We start from the raw sequence: 25,495 nt of genomic DNA, 5'->3' as shown, positions 1-25,495 counted from the left end.
TACCTTTAAGTAAATGATTGGCTAATCTCAGCAAACCACCATGGTAAGTATTTATATATTTTTTAAAACTAAAACTTAAATTGCATGCTGTTTCCAAGGCTACTGTTTCTTTAAGATATCTATATGTAAACGAAACTCCATTGTGATTGGCTAATTTCAACATACCAGTACAGATTAAACTTTTTAAGGCTGAAATTTAAACTAAAGGCAGTTTTTGAAACCATAGCAAGGCTGTAATTCAAATTAAAGTATTAAGGACTACTGTACTTTTAAGACATATATGTAAATGAGTTCTGTTGTGACTAGCTAATTTCAGTGTACTACCACAGTAAATAAGCAGTAATTAAAACTTTTAAAGCTGAAATTTAAATTAAATGTTTTGAAGGCTGCCATTCCTTTAAGATGTCTATATGTAAACGAGCTCCAATACGATTGGCTAATTTTAGCATACCCGTACAGATTCAACTTTTATGACTGAAATGTAAACTAAAGGTGGTTTTTGAATGCTTTAGAGTGTTTTTTATGTAAATGAGCTCTATTATGATTGGCTGAAAGGCTACTGCACCTTTTAGACATATTTATGTAAATGACTTATGTTGTGATTGGCCAGTTTCATTATACTATAATGTAAATAAGCAGTAATTAAAACTTTTAAGGCTGAAATTTAAATTAAATGTTTTGAAGGCTACTGTATTTTTAAGATGTCTAGATGTAAATAAGCTCCAATACGATTGGATAATTTCAGCATCCCTGTACAGATCAAACTTTTATGGCTGAAATTTAAACTAAAGGTGGTTTTTGAATGCTTTAGAGTGTTTTTTATGTAAATGAGCTCTATTATGATTGGCTGAAAGGCTACTGCACCTTTTAGACATATTTATGTAAATGACTTATGTTGTGATTGGCCAGTTTCATTATACTATAATGTAAATAAGCAGTAATTAAAACGTTTAAGGCTGAAATTTAAAGGTTTTAAATGCTACTGTTCCTTTAAGATGTCTACTGTATATGTAAATTAGTTCCATTATGATTGGCTAATTTCAGCATACCCATGCAGATTTTTTTTATGCTTTTTAAACTAAAGGCAGTTTTTGAATGCTTTAGGATATTTTTATGTAAATTAGCTCTGTTATGATTGGCTAATCTCAGCATACCATCATTATAGCAAGGCTGTAATTTAAATTAAAGTTTAGTAAAAGGCTACTGTACCTTTAAGACATATATATATATAAATGAGTTCTGTTGTGACTGGCTAATTTCAGCACACTCTAACATAGTAAATAAGAAGTAATTAAAACTTTTAAGGCTAAAATTTAAACCTACGGTAGTTTTTGAATGCCTTAGGATGTTTATTATGTAAATGTACTCTATGTAAATGTATCTCTGTTCTGATTGGTTCAGCATTCCAGCATAGTAAATAAGCATTGCTATGAGCATTGAAATATGGGCGGTCACATGTTAATGAGCACAAAGTCCATTTAAGGCAAGGCAGTTCATTCGACGGCCATCTTGACAATGAACTAGCTAGTTTTCTAGTCAAGAATTCCTTGAATGGAAAAATCTTCAAAAGTGCCAGCCAAGCTTATATTCGGTATGTACAACAACCTAATACGCTAAAACATTTATTTGACAACAACTATCTATAATTTAAAAGCAAAAAATAATGAATTTAAATTAGACTGCTCCAGCTAATACTCATGCTAATGTAAACAAATGGTGATTTCTCTATCAAAATGTCCTTTTTAAACAAGATGTGGTGTTACATAAGGGTTGTGAGGAATCAATAACAGTGTTCACGGTCTCACGAGGTGCTTGTAGCCATCAGGTTTGTTTCTCTACATGATCTGCTGTATTATATTGTTCCTCTCTACACAGCTTGTGAGGCTAGAAAGGGGCTTTTCCATAATGTTCCTCACGTTCCTCCGGGAGTTTTGTCCATAAGCTGGTTCATACTCACAGATGAGCTTTGACCTCTCATTGTGTGTGAGTAAACACACAGCGTTTGCGCATACATGGATATGGCGTGTGTCGTGTGCCTTTGCGGCTGTGATCAGGGACTCCTGGTCCAAGCCAGCAGCAGATGTTTGCTGCTGAACAGATTAGCGCCGACAGCCCCAGAGGCTCTTTTGGACCGGTCTAGACGTTTGTGTAACGCTGGCGATCGCAGCCGTTTGCACATGCTGTGTCTCTTCCGTTATTATCTTGTCATTAATGCCATAATGTTACACAACAACAGCGGCTTCCTCCATCAGGCCCGGCGAAGAATTCTACACGTTATTAAAGGGTCATGAAACCCCCCCTGTTTCAGCACTGGTTAGTTCTCACCACAGTTTTAAAAAAATGCCTCAAAAGTGGGCGTGGTGCACTGTTGAGCGGAGGGGGAAGAGGGGAGAGAGTCAACTTTAAGGTTAAGACGGTTCAGACAGTTTCATTTCGCTCTCACTGAGTTAAGTTAACAACACAAATAAATGCACAGCCATTTGCACTCTGCATCGAAAACATATATATGAATGCGCTGTTGCACCTCTATTAATTTTTAAGGCTTATTTTGCCGCGTTTATAATCCTTTTGATGGGTTGCGACAAGGAGTTGTAAAAACTGCTATTACACTGACTTTATGAATGAATCGTATTTGTGCTGAACTCTTACAAAGCAAACAAACACAAACACTCTCATTGGATCCGTGAACGTTTTCTCAGTTAATATACGCAATCTCACAGTCTTAAAGGGGTCATCGGATGCCCATTTTCCACAAGTTGATATGATTCTTTAGGGTCTTAATGAAAGGTCTCTAATATACTTTGATTAAAAATACTCAATGGTTTTGTAAAATAACACCCTTTTTACCTTGCCAAAATCAGCTCTGCAAAAATCATCTCATTTTAAGGGGTTGTTCCTTTAAATGCAAATGAGCTCTGCTCACCCCACCCCTCTCTTCTCTCTGTGGAGTGACGATCTTGTTTACATTAGCCACATTTAGCCGCTGAACTTCCTAACTACCACGTTATAAGGAAAGGCGATTGCAAAGATTCATAAAAAAAACGCTTATACACACTTCCGCTGTACGTGAAGCTGGATCATGAATGATTCGCGCGTACATAGATGCATTTATGTAGATCGGGAGGTGCATTCCCTTCACAAACAAACGTAATCTACTGCATCTTCAGTGGCTCAGATGTCGGGAGTAAATGACGACCACTACGTTCATTATTACATCCAGCAACACAACACCTCAATCAGAGATATTCTTGTCTAACTTACATCCCTGCTCCGGCATCAAAACATGGAAAGTTACTGGACTGTGACAGATGGTGTACGGTAAGAGCTCATGTCAATCAACTATCGTGGGAGCGGCCTCTGTGGGTGTGACGGCACAACGACAGGCATCTGAGAATGGCTCGATTTAAAAAAGGGGATATTATTTTTACAGATTAATTAAAAACCACTGCATGGATTTTTATCATTATAGGGTAGATTTGTACATACACTGACAACACACATTAATGTTCAAACAACATGAAAAAGTGAATTTTGCATCCGATGACCCCTTTAAGCAAATCATAGCAAATCAACACACGCTGTCGTGAATAATTAGGCGAAACGTCTTCTCATAGGATAAGAACACGCAGCCTCATGAATAATTATGAGACACCAACGCGTCATCAATGTACTAGTCCATTGCCACGTCACAAACTCTGACGTCAGCACAATGTAGATTTTAAACCGGGAAGATGAAAATAGCGCAAAAAAGCTCAAAATTAACCAGTTTTCATGAACGTAAAATTTAATTTGGTATGGAAGCCTCTTTCAAACATTAAATAAAAAATAAAAAAGGTAATTGCGACTTTTTCTGAATTGTGAGATATGAACTTGCAGTTCTGAGAAATTAAGTCAGAATTTCATGATAAAAACTCGCAATTGCGAGTTATAAAGTCAGAATTGCAAAATATAAACACAATTCTGACTCTATTTCACGCAACTGCAAGTTTAGAGAGAGAGAGAGAGAGAGAGTCACACCGCATGACATTTTATATCTCATACAAGCCTTGTCTTGTCAAAAACAATAGTAATAATGAAAGAAATTTTTGTTGTGAAATAATTCATTTTTCTTCAAAAAGCTAAAAAATAAATAAAAATAAATAAATAAAACATTTCAAGAAAAGGTTAAAATCACAACTTTTTTATGAAGTCGCACCACATGACATTTAACAACTTTAACTTTGCCTTGTCAAAAATGTCAAATGATCTGTTCTGAAATAATTTTACTATGAAAGTGCCCGATATTAGTGTTAGTGCGATAAAGCAAATAAAATTTTTCAGCTTGAAAGATGTGATATCGCACATTCGCAACAAACATGTCGCCCAATTTGTATTATTACATTGTCAGAGCTGTATAATAAAATGTCGCAATTACACTTTTTTATTTTTCTTCAGTGGAGGAAGTGGACTTCCATAATTTGGTGTAACCATCAAATAAACACAACATAAAGTATTAGGTTTATGTATTTTTTTTTTTTTTTTTTTTTGAGTCGCACCACAATACATTTTATAACCAATGCAAACCTTGCCTTGTCAAAAACAATTATAAACAAATATATTTTTTTGAAATACTTAAAAAGTATTTTTATACACACGTTACGACTTAACAACATAAAATCATAACATTTTTACAAAGTCGCACCACATGACATTTTACAACCTAAACTAACTTTGCCTTGTCCAAAATGTCAAATCATCTGTTCTGAATTAATTTTATTCTATTCGTGTCTTTGCATTGACTTTGTATCTACTTTACGCAAATAATTAATCACACACCATTAGCCACTGATAACACTCCATCTCATTGTGTGAGTTGCATGTTCTTGTGTATATTTGGGGTTTGTCACATGCAGCGTCCTGAACATCACGTGGAATGTGTTCAGTGACTGGGGATGCGACTGCATTACTGCTGTATCACGCACGCGCTCCTCCGCGGCTTCACGAATGCGCTTTGTTGTGTTGTTGCTGACGGAGGAGACTGTGCTTCCCGTGGCTGGAACTTCCAGACTCAAAGCACATCTTGTGTGTTTGAAGCTGTCAGAGAGCAGATCCACTGCACGCGTCTGTCTGGAGTAAGAACATTGCCGCTGGGGTTAGGAAGGACACTTCTAGAAGACAATGTGTTTTTTCGCACCGCACAACTCCCTTGTGGTATGAGATAAACATATATGTATATATATGGAAATATACATAGGACCCAATGGGGTAATGTTCTATCTTCACTGAATAGGAATAATAAAAGAGCGCAGCCCCTCAGATCGGCTCTCCCACGGCGAAAGTGGTAAAATCCAGATGGAAAATTTTATTTATCCACCCTTTCATTCCACTCATCTGTTTTCCAGTCGTGGTAAGACCTCCCTCTCTGCTGGAGATAAAGCTATCAGAGGATCGAGCGATCTTTAAACTCTGCAGAGCGGCGAGGAAACCAGGTGGAGAAGAGGCAGGGAGGCCTGCTGTCCCTGTGTGTGTGTGTGTGAGGGAGCAGCACCGTCTTCTTGGCTGGATCGATGGACTGGGATACCATCTCCCACAGCTTGAGTCTCTCACAGCCTCATTTATCCTACATGAGCGTATGTGGCGCGCTGCGGTGGGCAAACAGCCCTACACGCCCTGAAAGACTATTACACGCCTCTGCTGGCTTCAGGGGCAAATGGAAAATGTGTGAGGTAGTTTTTTAGGTTTTTTTGTTGTTTTTGTTGTTTTGGTTTGTTTTACGAGCCAGAAATGTTGTGGCAGTTGTTTTAGTACGTGTGTGTACCAAACAAATATAGTGTGTTGTTTTACCAGAAAAGCTTTGTGTTTGGTTAGTTTTAATAAGAAACAAAGTCTCATTTTTCATATTCTGTCCTCTTTTTTTCTCCAGGAAATTCAAACAATAAAGGCAAGGTTGCAGCTGATAGTTTAGTGATCTATGGATGCTGTTTCTGCCACTGGATACAAAACAAAAAGTAAAGTAAAATACAGTAAAATAAAAATAAATCAAAATGAAATGAAATAAAATAAAATTTCAAAACAGACAAAATAAAATAAAATAAAACAATAAAATTTAAAAATTTAAAAACTTAAATAAAAGTAAAATAGAATAAAATAAAACTAAATTTAAAAAAATTTAAAACTGAGACAAAATGAAACAAAACAAAATAAAAAATATATATAATTCAAAAATGAAAAACCTTAAATAAAATGAAATAAAGTAAGTTAAAATAAAATAACATCTCACAATTGAGACAAAACCAAACAAAACAACAAAACAAAACAAAAAAGTAAAATTAAAAGTAAAACAATAAAATGAAGTAAAATAAAATGAAATAAAATATAAAATAAGTTCAAATAAAATAAAAAAAATCTAATAAAAAATTAAAACTAAAAGTAAAATAAAATAAAACAAAACAAAATAAAAAATAAAATAAGAAAAAAGTAAACAGTAAAATAAAATGATGGAAAGTAAAATAGAATAAAATAAAATTAAAAAGTAAAATAAAATGAAATATCACAAAAAAAAAAAAATATTCAAATAAAAACAAAACCAAAAAAGTAAAAAATAAAACAAAATAATAAAATAAAAAACAAATAAAGTAAAAGAAAAAAAAAAAAAAATGAAATAAAGTAAAATAGAATAAAACAGTCTGAGACAAAGCCAAACAAAATAAAGTAAAATAAAATAACATAAAATAACAGGAAATAATGTAAAATAGAATAAAATAAAATAATATAATATAATAACACAAAATAAAGTAAACAGAATAAAATAAAGTAAAATTAAAATATAAAGTAAAATAAAATATCATAGTTGAGACAAAAAACAAAAAAAATAATTTTAATTTTATATATTTATTATCCTGTGGTGGAAACCAGCTCCCATAATGGTACTTAAGGTACTTTTAAAATAGTTTAAAATTGTTTAATTTGAGTTTGACATAGTAATGAAGTTTGACAAAATGAAAGCATCATTTACCTTAGATCTTCAAGAGAACAAAAACATTCAAACTGTGAAAAAAAGTTTAGGTTATTATTGTGAATTTTTTATTGCATTGATTTACGTATTTATGCGCTTGCAAAGAGAGAGAGAGCTCCACACACGTTTGGCTGTGATTTGTGATTAATTTTATTACATCTTGTAGCTGTGTCACATCTGCCGTGAACAATAATTCTTGTTGCTGGAGTCTTACTGCATCGCATCTGGTCAGCACCTGGATTTACAGGTAAAATCACTACACGCCTATGCTTTTTTTTGCTTTTAGAAACTGTGGCAACAGCCTGTGTGCTTAAAAAGTTAGAACAAGAATGCAAATTTAAGTGCATGGCGAAATGGATATCTCCTAGAAATTTCAAAGAGAACCATAAAATTCTCTCCTGGGACTGAAGACTATGAAGCCGAACTATTAAATTGAAAATACACAATAGTTCTGCCAAGGATGACTGTTTTAACTAGACATTTATGGTTGCTGAGCAATGTAGGAGTTTGGTGCATTAATATAAAGTGTGTGTTACACAATGTCTTTGTTGGAGTCAGAGTTATCTGTTTTATAATGGGCCTGTACATTTCATATCAACCGCTCCTTTGAAAAGCTCCATTCTGAATGCGCATTTCTGAGACACTGAAGAGTTTTTATGGTTTCTGAAAACCATTTGCAAAGTTCAGCCATCAAGAACTGCAAAATCCTCATAAGAAAACTTGTTTCGATCACTTCATCCCTGCATTCACACGCTCTCAGCTTTCACTCATCGTCATCTTTCTGTTCCTGTTAAACACCTCATTACTGACTCAACACTGACATTTCAGCTAATCGGACTGAATTTGCCGAAAGGTTATACGGCTGCGGCTTATGACTTTTTCCGCCATGAAGTACTTTGTTCACTGTTTGTCAAACGTTCGATTCTTTTATGCATTGGTAATGAATCTTATTTTTGATACCTTGTGCAAACACTGTGTACATAATTGATTTCCTGGCTTTATACCCAATGTTCAGTGGATCAGAATGTGTATAAAACACCTGCTTTGGCACGACGGGCCCAGTGCTATCAAATGCTAACAAGTTAATGCAAGCAATTACATTTAGCTACTTGTGCTGCCAATAATTTTTTAGAGCAAATCCATTTGATGCTTAAACAGTACAAGCCAAATGTAAAAATAAATAAATAAAAACGCACAAACAAATTAAAAAAAAGATATATTGGGATATTTTTGTTTCTATGTCTAGAAGATAAAATATCGACCTGAATTAAAGGATTTCATTCAGGCTTCTTAGGCTTTTTTTTATCAAGTTAATAATAGTCTAATACAGTAGGTTGATTTTTACTAAAAATAACAGATTACAGCCTTTTTGTCTTTTTGTTATATGACTAACTGTCACATTATAACTTATACATATATACAGTATATATAACCTATACTTATACATACAACATATATTTTATATACATATTTTTAAATATTTTATACCATGTCTTCATTTACTTTTTGCTACTTTTCTAATGTATTTTATGTACAGTATATATTGTTTAACGTATATTATAAAAGTTTGAGTTTGCGTAATATGTGTGTGTACTGTGTGCAATTATTATGTATATATAAATACACACAAATGAATGTATATATATTTAAGAGAAATATGTTATGTACAACATATTTTTCCTTTATTTATCATATGAATTCTATAAAAATGATAATAAATGCATATACTTGTAAATATTTCTTAAATATATACATGAATGTACTTGTATTTATATATACATAATAATTACACAAAGTACACACACATATATACAATTATATACAATTAATTGTTTGCCAGCCCTAGTATATATATATATATATATATATATATATATGGTCTATATATATATATATATATATATATATATATATATATATATATATGGTCTATATATATATATATATATATATATGTATGTATGTATATGTATGTATGTATGTATATATATATATATATATATATATATATGGTCTATATATATATATATATATATATATATATATATATATATATATGTATGTATGTATGTAATTGCAACTTATCTTACGATTCTGACTTTTTTTTCTCACAATTTAAAGTTTGTATTTCGCAATTCTGACTTAAATAATATAATTTAATACTCAAACTCATAAAGAATTGTCTGATTTGTGAGATATAAACTTGCAAGTATCAGTATATTTTTCCCCTTAGAATTTGACTTTATAAAAGTTTCAAGTCTGAAAAAAGTCAAAACTGCAAGAAACAAAAAAAAGTTACAACTGCAAGATATAAACTCACAATTGCGAGGAAAAAAAGTCAGGATTGTGCGTTTGTATTAATTAATTTGGAGAAAAAAAATATCAGTATTGTGCGATGTTAACTCACAATTGTGCGAAAAGAGTCACAAATGTGAGAAAAAAGTGAGTTATCATCAATCAATTCTGAGTAAAAGTCAGAATTGTGAGATGTTAACTCGCAATTTCAAGAAAAATTCACAGTTGCTATTTATAAATTTACAATTGCAAGAAAAAGTCACAATTGTGAGTTTTTATCTATCAATTCTGAGTAAAATTGTGATGTCAACTCTCAATTGCAAGAAAAAAGTCATAACTGTGTGAAAAAAAAAAAAAAACTCACGATTGTGAGATATAAACAAAATTGTAAGGAAAAAGTCAGAATTGTGAGTTCGTATCAGTCAATTCTGAGTAAACGTCAGAATTGTGATATGTTAACTCACAATTGTACGAAAAAAAACGCAACAGCGAGAGCTCAATTATAGTAACGCCGCATTTTATTGTCAGTAACGGCGCTGTAACAGAGGAAATGGTAATTAGTTTGATTACTCTTGCCGTTAGTATCGTTGTTTATTTATAACGCCGTTATTCCCATTACTTTTCACAATTGCGAGAAAAAAAGTCACAATTGTGAGAAAGAAACTGACAATTGTGAGAAAAAAATTCACAATTGAGAGTTTGTACCAATCAGTTCTGAGAAATAGCCAGAATTGTGAAATGTTAACTCACAATTGCAAGAAAAACGTCAACTGCGAGATAAACTCAAAAGTAAGAATTGCGAGTTTGTATGAATCAATTCAGTGAAAAAAAAGTCTGAGTTGTGAGATGTTAACTCAAAATTTCGAGAAAAAAGTCACAATTGTGAGTCAGTAAGAGTCAATTTGAAGAAAAAGTCAGAACTGTAAGATGGTAACTCACAACTGAGAGAAAAAAAAAAATCAACTGCAAGATAAAATCACAACTGGCAGGAAAAAGTAAGAATTGCAAGTTTGTATAAATCAATTGGGCCAAAAAAAAAAAAAAAAAAAAAAAAAAATCAGAATTGTGAGATGTTAAAGGGTTACTCCACCCCAAAATGAAAATTTTGCCATTAATAACTTACCCGTAAAAGCTTTGTTGGTCTTCAGAACACAATTTAAGATATTTTGGTTAAAAAAACCAGGAAGATTTTGTCTGTCCCATTGACTGCCAGGTAAATACCACTTGTCAAGACCCAAAAAAGTATGAAAGACATTGTCAAAATAGTCCATCTGCCATCAGTGGTTCAATCTGAATTTTATGAAGTGATGAGAATACTCTGTCAGATGCATCATTTATTTACGCTTAGATTTGAACAATCGTATCCGCGTGACGCGGCTGACAGAAAATGGCGTACGCTGTTTGCGTACAAGGGATACTATCCAAAATGGCACTACAGTGATGCAGACGAGACGAACTGTTGAATAAAGTCATTATTTTTACTTTCTTTGCATACAATTTTGAACCACTGATGGCAGATGGACTATTTTGACGTCGTCTTTCAGACTTTTCAAGTGATTAATGGCAAAATTGTCATTTTGGGGTGGAGTAACCCTTTAACTGTGAGAAAAAAGTAACAATTGTGAAATAAAAAGTGCCATTTTTTTACTTTAGTGGTAGAAACTGGCTTCCATTTATATGTATATGTATAGTATATATTATTTTCTCTTCTCTCAAACCTGAATTTCACATTTTAAAATTAAAATTTTCCAGAGCAACAAACAATTTTGCCACTATTAAAAAGATTTTGTCGCTGTTGTTGTTTATCAAATGTTACTTCTTTACTTTGCATGCAACAGTTTGAGTAAAAAGCTTGAGCTGAATTTAGAATCTGATGTGTGAACAAAGAAAAAACAGTCAATGTGTAATTGTGTAAAAATAGCTGTGTATATTTATAATATATGCTAGCTCTGAAATCAGCCAAGACAAAAGAATCAGAAAAATGTCTTTTTCACTACAAAATGAAACAATTGCACTGGAAATGGCACTGAGGTGATACATCAGAGAATAAAGACATATTTCTCCTCTCATGCATGTATATACACCGTTTGACAGTGTTAGAAGACAAATTACATGAACTAGTGAGAGTGTGAAGTGTGTTTTACACGATTCCCTGACAGACCCCTGGACCAAAAGAGCCCATAGCTGAAAAAACAACCAGGTGTTGCTCATCTTGTAGTTTCTGCTGCATCCCAGGTGAATTTTAGATGAGCTCCTTCAGAAGCCTTTGGAAAACAACCACGTTTCATGTCAGCTTTAATTAAAATTTTCCCAAACCTAGACTATTTTTGGTGCTTGTCAATGCACTCTTGCCCTCGAGACCCCTTCTACGCCGTGGACATTCATACACATTCACTGCACATAAACAAGGTAATTACAAGCTCAACTTCCATTACAATTCATGAGGTCAACTTAAATTTGAATAACGAGTCGATACATACCGATTATTGCTGCCAAGAGCCTGAAGGTCTAAGCGACGAAAGCTCGATCTCGGAGCTCAATAGATCCCCGATATCAGCGTGCACATATGGCGTGGTGAAATTAATCAAGCGCTCCGAACTTCCCAATCTATTCTTCAACTTCATTTGTTTCTTTAATGGTGTTTTTGTTCCATTGTTCTGTATGAGTTATTTACCACCATCACAAGGGCTTATGGGACACCGCGGTGAGGTGCTTTCCTTAATGAGCTCTCAACAGCTACTTTCATGTGAGAATTAGATGACTTTCTCGAAATGAAGAAACGCTACATCAAGAGGGGTACAGGAAGTCAAACTCGCCTCCTTAATTGAAAACTCATTTCTAAGACTGCGAGAACCACAAGGGGAAGGATATTGGTTTTGCACAATGTCACAATCTGTCTTTCCTAACTCATTGTAAATGAATTAACAAGAGATTTTAATTAAAAGGTGATATAGGAGCACTCCGATTAGCCAATGAATTAAAAAAACACTGGCAAGCTGATAAAAGAAGAACTTTTCTTGGATAAATCTTAGCGAGGCAAAGTATTTTTGGCACTTTTCGCCAAACGTGGACGAACAATATGTTGCTGATTTAAAGGTTTGAAAGCTCATGGTGTCTTGATTATTTTTTAACTTTTCACTGTTAGGCAGTCAAGGTCATTAACGAACATTGGCAAGAATTGTGACGAAACCATCATGTTTGAGACACACAAGGCCACGAGTGGACTGGGGAATGGCGTGAGGGTGTGCGCATGCATTTGCATGCGTGTGGGTTTAATTGGGTCGAGTCTGGACGCTATGTGATAACCTCCTGCTGAGCAGAAAGAGCACATGTCAAAAATCCCTTCAACCTCTGAGTGGTCGAACATGTTCAAAACAGACAGCGCCATAGGAGGTCTCGCCTCACCTCATCGCAGCCTCTCCTTTAAAGGTACGTCACATAACTTCTGAAGCATTCGTGTTGAAGGTCATCCACTGACCGCTTCATTGTCTGGAAATGTTGTTAACCAGCATAATTAATGCAGAGGTAGTTCTTCGTATAAAGATAAGGCCTAAACCAAATTATTCTGTCAATATTGTTTGTCTACTGAGAAATCCCTTTGGTCCAAGACTTTGAGAGCAAGGAACTGGTATTTAAAGATTCAGATTTTTTTGGTGAAACGTAAATCATCTCAATCCTCAATTGGAATTTTGGGATTCAAACCTTAAAATATAACTGTTTTAGTACCACGTTAAAAAAATTAAAAAAAATCTAAAATTACGAGATTAAAGTCATAATATTTTGAGAATGAAGTGCAAAAGTTTTGAGAATAAAGTCAAAATGTTTTGAGAATATAGTCAAAATGTTTCAAAAATAAAGTCAAAATGTTTCAAAAATAAAGTCGAAATTACAAGAATAAAATTGAAATGTTTCACGAATAAAGTTGAAATGCTTCAAAGAATTAGGTCAAAATGTTGAAAATATAGTCCAAATGTTTCGAAAATAAAGTTGAAATGTTTTGAGAATAAAGTCAAAATGATTCGAAGAATAAAGTCGAAATTACGAGAATAAATTGAAATGTTTTGAGAATGTAGTCGAAATGTTTTGAGAATAAAGTTGAAATGCTTCAAAGAATTAAGTCAAAATGTTTAGAGAATAAAGTCTAAATGTTTCGAGAATAAAGTCTAAATGCTTCAAAGAATAAAGTCAACATTACGAGAATAAAGTCAAACTGTTTCAAAAATAAAGTCGAAATTACAAGAATAAAATTGGAATGTTTCACAAATAAAGTTGAAATGCTTCAAAGAATTAAGTCAAAATGTTGAAAATATAGTCCAAATGTTTTGAAAATAAAGTTGAAATGTTTTGAGAATAAAGTTGAAATGTTTTGAGAATAAAGTTGAAATGCTTCAAATAATTAAGTCGAAATGTTGAGAATAAAATCGAATTGTTTTGAGAATGAAGTCGAAATGTTTCGAGAAAATGTTGAAATGCTTCAAAGAATAAAGTCAAAATTGCGAGAATAAAGTCAAAATGTTATGAGAATAAAGTTGAAATGTTTCAACAATAGTCAAATTGTTTCGAAAATTAAGTCAAAATTTTGCTATAAGACAGAGATTTTGAAAGCTGAGACTATGGAATATCTCCCAGTGATCAATCCAGGTCATTTGCATGCGCAAAAGAATAGAATTTACTCTCAAAATACAGGGTGGGCCATTTATATCGATACATCACACATCAAACTTTTCGGGAATTTCACAAGAAAAACAATGGTGTGCTTGGTTTAACGTAACTTTATTCTTTCATGAGTTATTTGCAAGTTTCTGACAACTTATAATGTGCCACAAACAGGACGTTAATATCACCAACCATTCCCATTTTATTAAGGTGTATCCATATAAATGGCCCACCCTGTATTATAATTTAATCTTGTAATGGGTACAAATTAATTCTTGTAACTTTGACTTTATTCACAAAATATTTTGACTTCATTCTCAAAACATTGACTACATTACTTTATTGTCAAAATATTTGAATAGATGTGTTTGTGTAAGAAAAATATTTTAAACTATATAAACCGCAATCTCAAGCTTCCACTAACTGTTGTATAAGCGTTCATGAAAGAGTGGCTTTCCAGCGGATGACATAGGCATAGAGCAGACGCAGGATGAACTGAAGTTCATGAACTGGAAGTACAAAAGGAGGATTTGCAAATTTCAATATAAGCTAAGAGGAGACTGGTTTTCCTTTGCTTTAAACAAAATTTGGTTCTTGCGAGACTAGCATATTCTCACCAGAGCTTATGCTACACCTACGTCCTACATCAACCTCTGGCATGCACTCTCTTGTGAACGCACGTACAACAATTAACTGAGGCTCAACATTGTCATCAACTAAACATTTAAATATGAATATTTTTTTTTACAAAAAATGTGCCTTTATTTTAGTAAATTATCTTTTTAAGAATTGTTAGCGTGATGCTCTAGCACAAACATTTTAATATTCAAACGTTTTCATAAACCCTATCATAACCTTGACAGTATTTTATACAAAGCTTTCTTATTACTGATTGTGTGTGAATGATTTTGGTTTACTTTCTCTCGGTCACAAGTCACGCCACATGCAGACAGTGATCAGACAGACAATATTCCCAAAGGAAAAACATGGATGGATGGTTTGCCAGGACAGACAGCGGAATGTACCGGGCAGACAGATGGCTAGATGGATGGATACTCTGTAAAAATCAATATTTCATACAACAACAGAGTCACTTTCACTAAGCTAACTAGACATTTTTCAACATCCATTCCATTGCAGCATCAGCATTACTAAATACTCAGTCAGGCAAAAGGTGTAAATAAATGACCTGCAATTCAAAAAGTGTAAAATAAAAATGCTCAGATCAGCTACAAAATTAATACAACATGAGAGAGCGTATAGACTGACAAGTCGGAATATATAACTGATAAATAAAAGATGCTGGTGTAGGTAAGAATGGCAGTCACAACTGTCACACTGTCAGAATGGCTGTGCGAGATAAAATTGACTGCCATTTTCCTGCCTGGTTGTTTATCGTCATCAAATCGTCAACATATCCCAGTCCTCAACACAGAAGGAGGGATGGAGGGACAGCTTGGGTGGAAGTAATTACTGTTGCAGTCATTGTTGGGGCCCTTGACAGTTCCCTCTAGAGGGGCGCTTCATTTTAGTACGGCCCTACCACCTCAATCTATGCAGACACTGCAGCTGGCTCATTACCTCAGCATCTACTGCATGCTAATGAACCAACCTGAGAATTCCTATTAGCCTCCCTCTCTGTTTCTCTTCGTTCCCAGGATGGTAAGAAAGCATGAAAAATGCAAAGATATGTTCATATAGTTTTTACATATAGCTTTTTTCCACCTGCTGTTACATCTTGTGTACAGATGAGCACTCTAGATTTTGGGTTCCCAACCACATTCTTGGATCCCCCCCAGAACTGCACATTTTGCATGTCTCCTTAGTCTAACACACCCATTTCAGGTTGTGGACTATGCCCGAAATCGCCTCCATACCCACTATTTGAGGGGACGACCATTCGTAGTTGTGTCCAAAATCATAGTAGACACTATGGAGAGCACTCATTTGATCCCATAATGCATCCCAATAACAAGTACACAGTCAATGTACACTCAATGGCTAGAGAACACCCATAATGCACCGTGAGAATCAGCTTGGGACGATTCAAATGATTATTAAACAGCAAACACAAACAGCAGCCGTAACAGTGAACTCAGTGAGTTCTCTCGCTCGTTTTCATTAATTCCTTCAAACTATATTAGTGGACTAATGTAGGAAATAGTCAATGAGGGTATAGGGCAGGGGTCTCCAAACTCATTCCCAAAAGGCCTGGAGGGTCCTGCAGAGTTTAGCTCCAGCTTGCCTCAACACACTTGCCTGGGGGTTTCTAGCATGCCAAGTTCGACCTTGATTAGCTGGTTCAGGTGTGTCTAATTGGGGATGGAGCTAAACTCTGCAGGACACAGACCCTTCAGAACCGACTTTGGAGACCTCTGGTATAGGGAGTGATTTCAAACACAGCTGTAGAGTCTCTACTAATGAGTTGATGAGTTGAATCAGGTGTGTTTTGATTAAGGAGACATGCAGTGTTATAATGGAACCACTGTTTTAGAGCAGTGGCTTTCAAACCTGTCCTGGAGGCACCCCTGCCCTGCACATTTTGCATGTCTCCCTCATCTAACACACCTGATACAAATCATCAGCTTGTAGGTATTTGGGGATTTGTAGATTTGGGGGACAGGGAGACATACAAAATGTGCAGGGACAAGGCCTGTGTCCCAATGTGTATACTATCCATCCTAAATTCTATGTGATAGTAGTCATTTTCAATACTATTTAGGGGAAACAGGGTGGATAGTATGAACATTGGGATGCAGGGCAGGTTTAAGGTTTAAAGACCACTGTTTAGTATAGAGTATAGAGTATAGAGCAGGGGTTCCCAAACTCAGTCCTGGAGGGCCACTGTCCTGCAGAGTTTAGACACACCTGAACCAGTTAATCAGTCTCTTACTAGGCGTACTAGAAACTTCCCAGCAGGTGTGTTGAGGCAAGTTGGAGATAAACTCTGGCCACTCTGGACACCAGCCCTCCAAGACTGAGTTTGGGCACCCCTGGTATAGAGTATACTCCACCAACCATGAACATGCTTTGCGGAAGCATGCTAGGCCTGCTTTGTCATATTCTACCTGACTTACAGACCACTATTTGGAGTTGTTGTATCTTTGTTCCCTGTTGGCATTTCTGGTGGAAATGTTGGACCTATGTAAACCACTTGTGCACTGTTGATCACCTGACTGTCTCAGCCTAAAGCTTACAAAAGAACAACACAGGCATGAGTTCCATGAATCCCAGTGAGTGGTTCCGGTATTTTATTCCCATAACATGTTTCTAGTATTTTGTATAAAATAGATACTGCTACCAAGGGGTTGGGACCTATGGTCTACACTCCAAGTACAGTGGCCATCCAGAAGCAAGACTGGACATCCAGTCTTAGAGTAGGCTTCTTCAAATCTTTCCCTGGAGGGTCAATGCGCTGCAGAGTTTAGCTCCAACCCAGATTAAACTCACCTACCTGTGATTTTCTAATGATCCTGAAGACACTGATTAGCATACTCAGGTGTGTTTGATTAGGGTTGGAGCTCAACTCTGCAGGAAAGTGGATATCATGGGCCAGATTTGAGGACCCCTAAATTAGAGAAACTCATCAACCATTTGAAGATTTCCTTTAGCAAGGACATTACTTCCAACAATAACCTATAAAAGTCCTTGCCATCTACCAGCTTGTCAGCTGACTACTTAAGTTCTTATTGTCCTCCTTAGTGTCCACACTTTGGTGATATTATGCAACATAGACTGTTGGATTGTTGTCTACTAAAGTATACAACAGTGCAGTCTTCATAAAGTGTGGATGGAGAGTGCATCAAGCCTCCCTCCTTGGTTAGGACCCATATTAGGCAAACAAATGACACCCTATGTACTTAGATTCAGGCCATGCAACCACAAGTCTACATCAAGTGTGGCATCCGGGACAGGCCCATAAGAGTTGAGAATGATGCAACTGGAAACTCTCGAGTCACAAAGACATTTGTATTCATATTAAGTAGCACCAAAATCATGATACAACACAAGATCACACAGAAGATACTGGAGGACACTTAAGGCTTAGTTCTGGTGATGTAAAACCATCATCTACCCCGCAGGCAAGTGTAATCAGTCTTAATCCAGGTAATAACCGTAGGATGTTACCAGGGTAATTGGAACCTTGAATGATGGTGCAGATCTTGTTAGCATGGCAGTTAATCTTGCGGTTGGGAGATCTGTTCATATGATCTTTCCTGCTGCCTTGACAATCTCCCCACAAGAATCGTGTGGCTTTAGCATTTCTATTGCTAAACCATATTGAAATGCAGACAAACAGGATTTTTATGGTCCTGTGATTATGGGTTAAGGGTTACAGGTGCTCATGTTCAGGATCCATTTCCTTCTGAGGAATCACAAAAGGATCATCTCAATACGGTGCCAGATGTTCCCCATCGCTGTCTGAAATCTGAAATCCAGGGATTTTTAGGGATTATTCTGTTCATATGGGAAATAACCAATCCTTCAAGGTATTTTCTGATGACAATGACAAGGGGGGGACTTCTACCTTGCTGTGAATGTCATTGTTCATCCATAGGTCACCCATAAAGATGAATCCTTCTCTGGAGAACACAGCCACCTGAGAAGAATTCATCGTAATTTGTGGCATTACACACATATTAACCAAGGTCATGAGTTTCGCCTTTGTCTTAGCTAGTCTGCAAGTCTGCTGGTGGGTGTTTATGGGTGAGAAAGAGCAAGTGAGAGCGAGAGAGAAACATTCCACTCGTTTTCCCACCAGGGGTAGACAGACATCTGTTCTACACTACTTTAGGGGCCTTTTATACTGATGTTCGCCTGTCACATTGAACAGGGCCTAAGGAACAATTACATGCCGTGAATTGTAACACACACACATACACAGTCTCAGCTTGCTATTATAGTATTGTCTAATGCTCTAAATGTACCTCAGAACACTGTGAGGTCCATCATGGACAAAATGAAAAAAGTGTAGAACACATTTGAATTTCACCAGACTGACAAACTGACTAACCCAACATATCTAAATGTTCAAAAATGTCCAAAATGTAGGCAACAGTCCTTCAGGGAGAGATGGGAGAAACTTTGCGTATAAAAACATACTTCATAAATCGCATCTCAGCTGGAGTTTGCCCACAGGCATGTGAATGAATCAACAACCTTGGGAATGACTGCACGGTCTGTTGAGAACAAAACTTAACTTCAAATGCAAACCATCTTATTGCTAAAGCTAATGTTAGCTACAAAACAAATAAGATGTATCTCAAAGTGAATGTTTTTCTACAAAAAAACAGAGGCAGGGCATGCAAAGCTTATAAAAGAAAAATAAATATACCTATGATCGGATAACTCCTGTATTTGTGTCTCATCATTCTGTTCTATATGTTGAGAGATAGTCACCCAAAATGAACAGTGTGTCATCATTTACTGTCCTTCATTTACTTCCAAACCTGTACGCATTTCTTTGTTTATTAGAAAAGAAAATGCTAAAGCATTTTCAAAAATGTTGTCATTATAATGAAAGTCAAAGTGGAGCGATGTTCATTTGGACCCCATTGACTTACATTGTATAAACAAAAACAGTTGAAACATTCTTTAAAATTGTATTTTTTTTTTTAAAGAAAGAAACTCACAGAGGTTTGGAACAATATGAGGGAGAGTAAACAATGTCAGATGTATTTTTCTTTTTTTAACTGCTGTCTTCAAAAATGCCATTAAACTGTAAAAGCCTACAAAAATGACTTAAAAAAAACAATCTGAAACAATAGAGAATAGAAAGGAGAAAAGCATCTGAAAGGAAGAGCTGCGAAAACCTACAGAGGTCGAATAAAAAAGCACAAAAACTTGAAAAGAATCATACAATTAATACATCAATGCATATTAATAAGCTGCTATATTTAGCAGCCCATATATGCAGCCTGCGAATTTGTTTATGTGTTTGTTTGTTTGTTTACAGGTGCCAAAATAACAGTAGTGGGCGGAACACAGTAGGGGGTTTGTGGTATCACTGTGCACACTTTCATTAATTAGAAAACACATTTCATAACCAAGTTATTGCTACTTCACCCCCCAAAGGGGAAATTACTCTGTGCCGAACGCAAGAGGGGTTTAGCGTGCCTCCTCTTATTGCATAACCAAATACATTACATAAAGTATTTCCGCAATAATCCTTGCAGCATTATCACAGCCCCAGCTGACTACAAGTGGTCTCATTGGTGTTTTAGACATTGAAAAAAATTTCAAAGGACAAAGAAATAAAAAATAAAATGCAATTAAAGACATGGTTGTTAATTTCAACAGCGCAAACACTTCTAGTTATGGATGAAAATTGTAATGAATTTAACAATTCTGGTTCAGACTTCACTTCTCTTCTTCTGTAGAATCAAGAACAATTTTTGGTCCAATTTTTGGTCCAAACTACATACTTGTAACAAGTAATGTGTGTTACATCAGATACTTGTAAAGTAACGTCTCGGTTATGTTTGTAACCCTTGTTCCCTGAAGGAGGGAACGGAGATGCTATGTCGACTGACGTCACAGGGGTCTCACTTGGGAGCCCATGACATCAGTCAGCATAACGTCAAACAAGACTTACTGAAAAGGAACCAGTGTTGAGGTAACACATTACAAGTAACACAAGTTACGTAATCAGATTTATTTTTCAAGCAACCAGTAAAGTAACCAGTGTTGAGGGTAACACATTACAAGTAACGCGAGTTATGTAATCAAATTACTTTTTTCAAATAACTAGTAAAGTAACTACTGTTGAGGGTAACACATTACAAGTAACGCAAGTTACGTAATCAGATTACTTTTTACAAACAACAAGTAATGCGAGTTATGTTATCAGTTATGTAATCAGATTTCTTTTTTCACATAACCATTAAAGTAACCAGTGCTGAGGGTTATGCATTTTTCAAGTAATGTGAGTTACATAATCAGATCACTTTTTTCCGGTAAGAAGTAATGAAAGTTATGTACTTTTTTCAAGTAACTTGTAAAGTAACCGGTGTTGGGTAATGCATTACAAGTAACACAAATTATGTAATCAGATTTCCTTTCAAGTAATTAGTAAAGTAACCAGCGTTGGGGGTAATGTATTACAAGTAACGTGAGTTATGTAATCAGATTACTTTTTTCAAACAAGTAACACGAGTTACGTAACCAAGTAATGCGTTACATAATCAGATTACTTTTTTCAGGTAACAAGTAACAAAAGTTATGTAACCAGATTACTTTTTTCAAGTAAAAAGTAATGTGTGTTACATAATCAGATACTTGTAAAGTAACATCTTGGATGTTTGTAACCCTTGTTCCCTGAAGGAGGGAACGGAGACGCTATGTTGACTGACGTCACAGGGGTCTCACTTGGGAGCCCATGACATCAGTCGGCATAATGTCGAACGTGACTGACTGAAAGGGAACAGTGTTGGGGTAACGCATTAAAAGTAACACAAGTTATGTAATCAGATTTATTTTTCAAGCAACCAGTAAAGTAACCAGTGTTGGGGGTAACACATTACAAGTAACGCGAGTTATGTAATCAAATTACTTTTTTTAAACAAAAAAAGTAACAAGAGATTACATAATCAAGTAATGCAAGTTATGTAATCAGATTATTTTTTCAAATAACTAGTAAAGTAATTAGTGTTGAGGGTAACACATTACAAGCAACGCAAGTTACGTAATCAGATTACTTTTTCCAAACAACAAGTAACGCGAGTTACGTAACCAAGTAATGCAAGTTATGTAATCAGATTTCTTTTTTCACGTAACTACTAAAGTAACCAGTGCTGGGGGAAATGCATTTTTCAACTAATGTGAGTTACATAATCAGATCACTTTTTTCAGGTAAGAAGTAATGAAAGTTATGTAATCAGATCTAAATAACAAGTAACAATGCGTGTTCCGTAATCAGGTTACTTTTTTCAAGTAATTTGTAAAGTAACCAGTGTTGGGGTAACGCATTACAAGTAACACAAGTTATGTAATCAGTTTTTTTTTCAAGTAACTAGTAAAGTAACCAGCGTTAGGGGTAATGTATTACAAGTTACGTAATCAAGTAATGTGTTACATAATCAGAGCACTTTTTCAGATAACAAGTAACGAAAGTTATGTAATCAGATTACTTTTTTCAAGTAACAAGTAATGTGTGTTCCGTAATCAGATTACTTGTTTCAAGTAACTTGCACAGTAACCAGGAGGGAATGGAGGTTACACATTACAAGTAACACAAGTTATGTAATCAGATTTTTTTAAATTACAAGTAACGCAGGTTACATAATCAGATTACTTCTTTCAAGTAACTAGTAATCAGTTTTGGGGGTAACGCATAACAAGTAACATAATCATATACATTTTTTTCAATCAACAAGTAACGTATGTTATAAAATCAAGTAATGCAAGTTACATAATCAGATTCGTTTTTTCAGCTAGTAAAATGACCAGTGTTGGGGGTAATGCATTACAAGTAACACAAGTTACATAATCAGATTACTTTTTCAAGTAACTAGTAAAGTAACCAGTGTTGGGGGGTAATGAATTACAAGTAACGTGAATTACATAGTCAGATGGTTTTTTTTTTTTTCAAACAAGAAGTAACGTGTGTTATATAATGAAGTAGCGAGTTACGTAATTAAATTAGTTTTTTCCAAGTAACAAGTAAAGTACTTGGTTTTAGGGGTAACACATTACAAATAACACAGGTTATGTAAACGTAAATCATATTTCTTTTTCAAATAACTAGTAAGGTAACCAGTGTTGGGGGTAACATGAGTTACGTAATGCCAATTGAGAGAAACTGGAACAAGAGCAAAGTGTTATGTGCACTGTGTACACATGATGGTTACTGTAGTTCTAGAATAAATGTGAACATGCATTTAGTCATCTCACTTGCACAAAAACAGATTTGTTTTTTATTGCTGAAGAGAGAAAAAAGCCAGCTCAGATGAGAAAAAGTAGCACAAAAGTAACATAATGCATTATTTTTTCCATACAAAACAACAAATGCAATAAGTTACTTTTTTTAGGGAGTAACACAATATTGTAATACATTACTTTTAAAAGTAACATTCCCCGTTACTGAATCACTGATTCATTAAAAAGAACCTTTTTTTTTTTTTAAATCAGACCAGGCTGCACTGTTTGAAAACCATAATAACACGGTTCAAGCATTTATGTTACATTTATGTTAACTTTATATTTTTTAAAAAATAAAAAATAAAACACCTCTGAATAAGCATCAGATCTTGGTTCCAACCCCTACAGAGGGTGTCAGTTTCAAACTTCATTTGATACGTCAAATCTTCCTGAACACGTGCTGGCACCAAGCAGATCAGTGTATGTCTAGATGATTCACCGTCTTTATGGATTTCAAAGCTGCTGAGCTACACCAGTCCGGCTTAGAGGCTCAGATCGAGCAATCGTAAATCACACACAAGCAAACGATGACACGGCTTTAGTATATCATGTTAATGTCTGTGAATCTGTCTTACAAGCGCAGAACAAATCATGGAAGTGATTACCACTTGCGTCTTACTGGCGCAACACATTTCAGGTGCCTACTGGAATCGCTCAAAGTGATGACACGAGAGAACGTGGATTAATGGCAGGTACGTTGTGCATTTGTAAGGGGAGCATGAATGATGCATAAACAACAAAGTACTTTTCTCTTAAAGAATTTCACTCTTTTAATGTTTTTTTCTTCATTATCATATAAGGACAATGTATCACCCTGACATTTTAACTGCATGTCCCTCAAAAACATTAAAATGAATTTTAATTTAGATATTATCAAATGTAGAGATGATTCAAGGCAATGTTTGATTTTTTTTCTTTGACACAAAGACACAATTTGGCCATTTAAATTAGCACATGAATTTTAGCACATGAATTTTTGCATAATACTAGACGTTGTGTGTAAATATGTTAATGCTTATTGACTGCTTGCATAGGATATAAAACTCAGGAAATATGCCAAAACAAAATGCCAAACACATGTCAAATGCTAGTGTGTGACGTGCATCAGAAAAGCAGCGGATGTCAGTCACGGGTCTGAAACATGGGGAATCTCTCCTCAATGGATGGATGGATAGGATTGATGGATAGATGGATGGATGGGGGCAGAGGTTTAGTACGGACTGAGAAGTTTCAGCACAGCACTGCATGACAGAAGCAAACATGAAGGAAGAGTGATGGAAGCTGTTGAAGGTGTAATTGAAGGGCCGTGTTCAGCAGCCTCCTGACTTCCTGGATCACCTCACTGAGATATGAAGGGAACCACTGCGAGGAAACACGCCTGCCAACATCAACACCCTCACTGACAATCCAGCTGTACACACTCGTATGAAGCCTGATTTGCCAAAAAACACACTGAAATAATAAAAAAATACATAAAATAAAGGTTCTTTAGTGGCATTGATGGTTCCATAAAGAACATGTGCATTCAACAAATGCTTTTTTTATAGTAGAAAAAGGTTCTTTAGGTTAATAAAATATTCTTATTTCTCTATTAATCATATTAGTTATTTTCATTGTTGGGTAAAATGGTTATTTTAAAAACGTTTCATAGAAAGGTTCTTATAGGAACAAAAATAGCTCTTCTTTGTATTTTTACGAGTGCGGTTTACCCTGAAGAAGTCTACAAAAATTGTTTCACAGATCTTAATTACGTCAAAATTGATTTTTTTTTTTTAATGTTTTTAATTAATTCCCTTCACTTCTTACACACATAATGTTGTAATTATGTGACACAATTTGCTTTTTCTGGATCTAATAATTTAAAAATACGTTAAAAATACAATTCAGACATATTGCAAAAAGTATTTTTATGCATTATTTTAGTTTTCATTAATATTTTAAATTTATTTTTACATGATCAGTTTTTATTTTAAAAACGGCTTTAGTGCTTTATTACTTGCTAAGGCAACATTGTTCATTATTCATTATTGATACATTTTTCATAATCATTTCAATTTTTTTTTGCGGCATAAATTTAAAATTGTTAGGTTAATACAACTGTCCTGATATTGCAATTTAAAATAATACCTTTTAGAATTTTGTCTTCGAATTTTTTTTTTATAAATCAGTAAAGCGGTCATGTGGTGCAACCAATCCGTGGTATTTATTTATGTATTTATTTATTTATTTATTACATAAAGCCTTTATATGACTAGTCAAGGTTAGTTCAGGTTGTAAATGTCATGTGGTGCGACTATACTGATACTGATTAATTAATAAGTCATGATATTTGCAAAAATACTTTAAACCTTGGTAAAATACTTTAAAACTTTTTGAAAATAATTAATATTTGAACACTCACGTGTACTTAGTGTGTAAAGAAAGTGTGTGTTATTGCTTTTTACTTGATAGTTGCACCATATGACATTTTTAGAGATATTTCTAATGTTTTTTTTCTAAACTATAAGAAACCAACATAAGTACATTTCTGAAAACTTGACACACGTGTTTTAAACATGATGTTTAAATTACTGTTTTCTTCTCATCATGGACATCACAGATGTGTCTTAATAAAACGTAGATGCTTAAACA

At 34.7% G+C, this 25,495-nt stretch overlaps 1 protein-coding gene across 1 annotated transcript in view; it reads right to left on the bottom strand.

Moving 5' to 3' along the window:
• The window catches only part of brsk2a (BR serine/threonine kinase 2a), a 271,593-nt gene that overhangs the window by 128,203 nt on the left and 117,895 nt on the right, over positions 1-25,495 (bottom strand).

This window comes from Labeo rohita, chromosome 25, assembly GCF_022985175.1.
Source record: "Labeo rohita strain BAU-BD-2019 chromosome 25, IGBB_LRoh.1.0, whole genome shotgun sequence".
Classification (NCBI taxonomy): Eukaryota; Metazoa; Chordata; class Actinopteri; order Cypriniformes; family Cyprinidae; genus Labeo; species Labeo rohita.
This window is presented reverse-complemented; position numbering and strand designations above follow the sequence as displayed.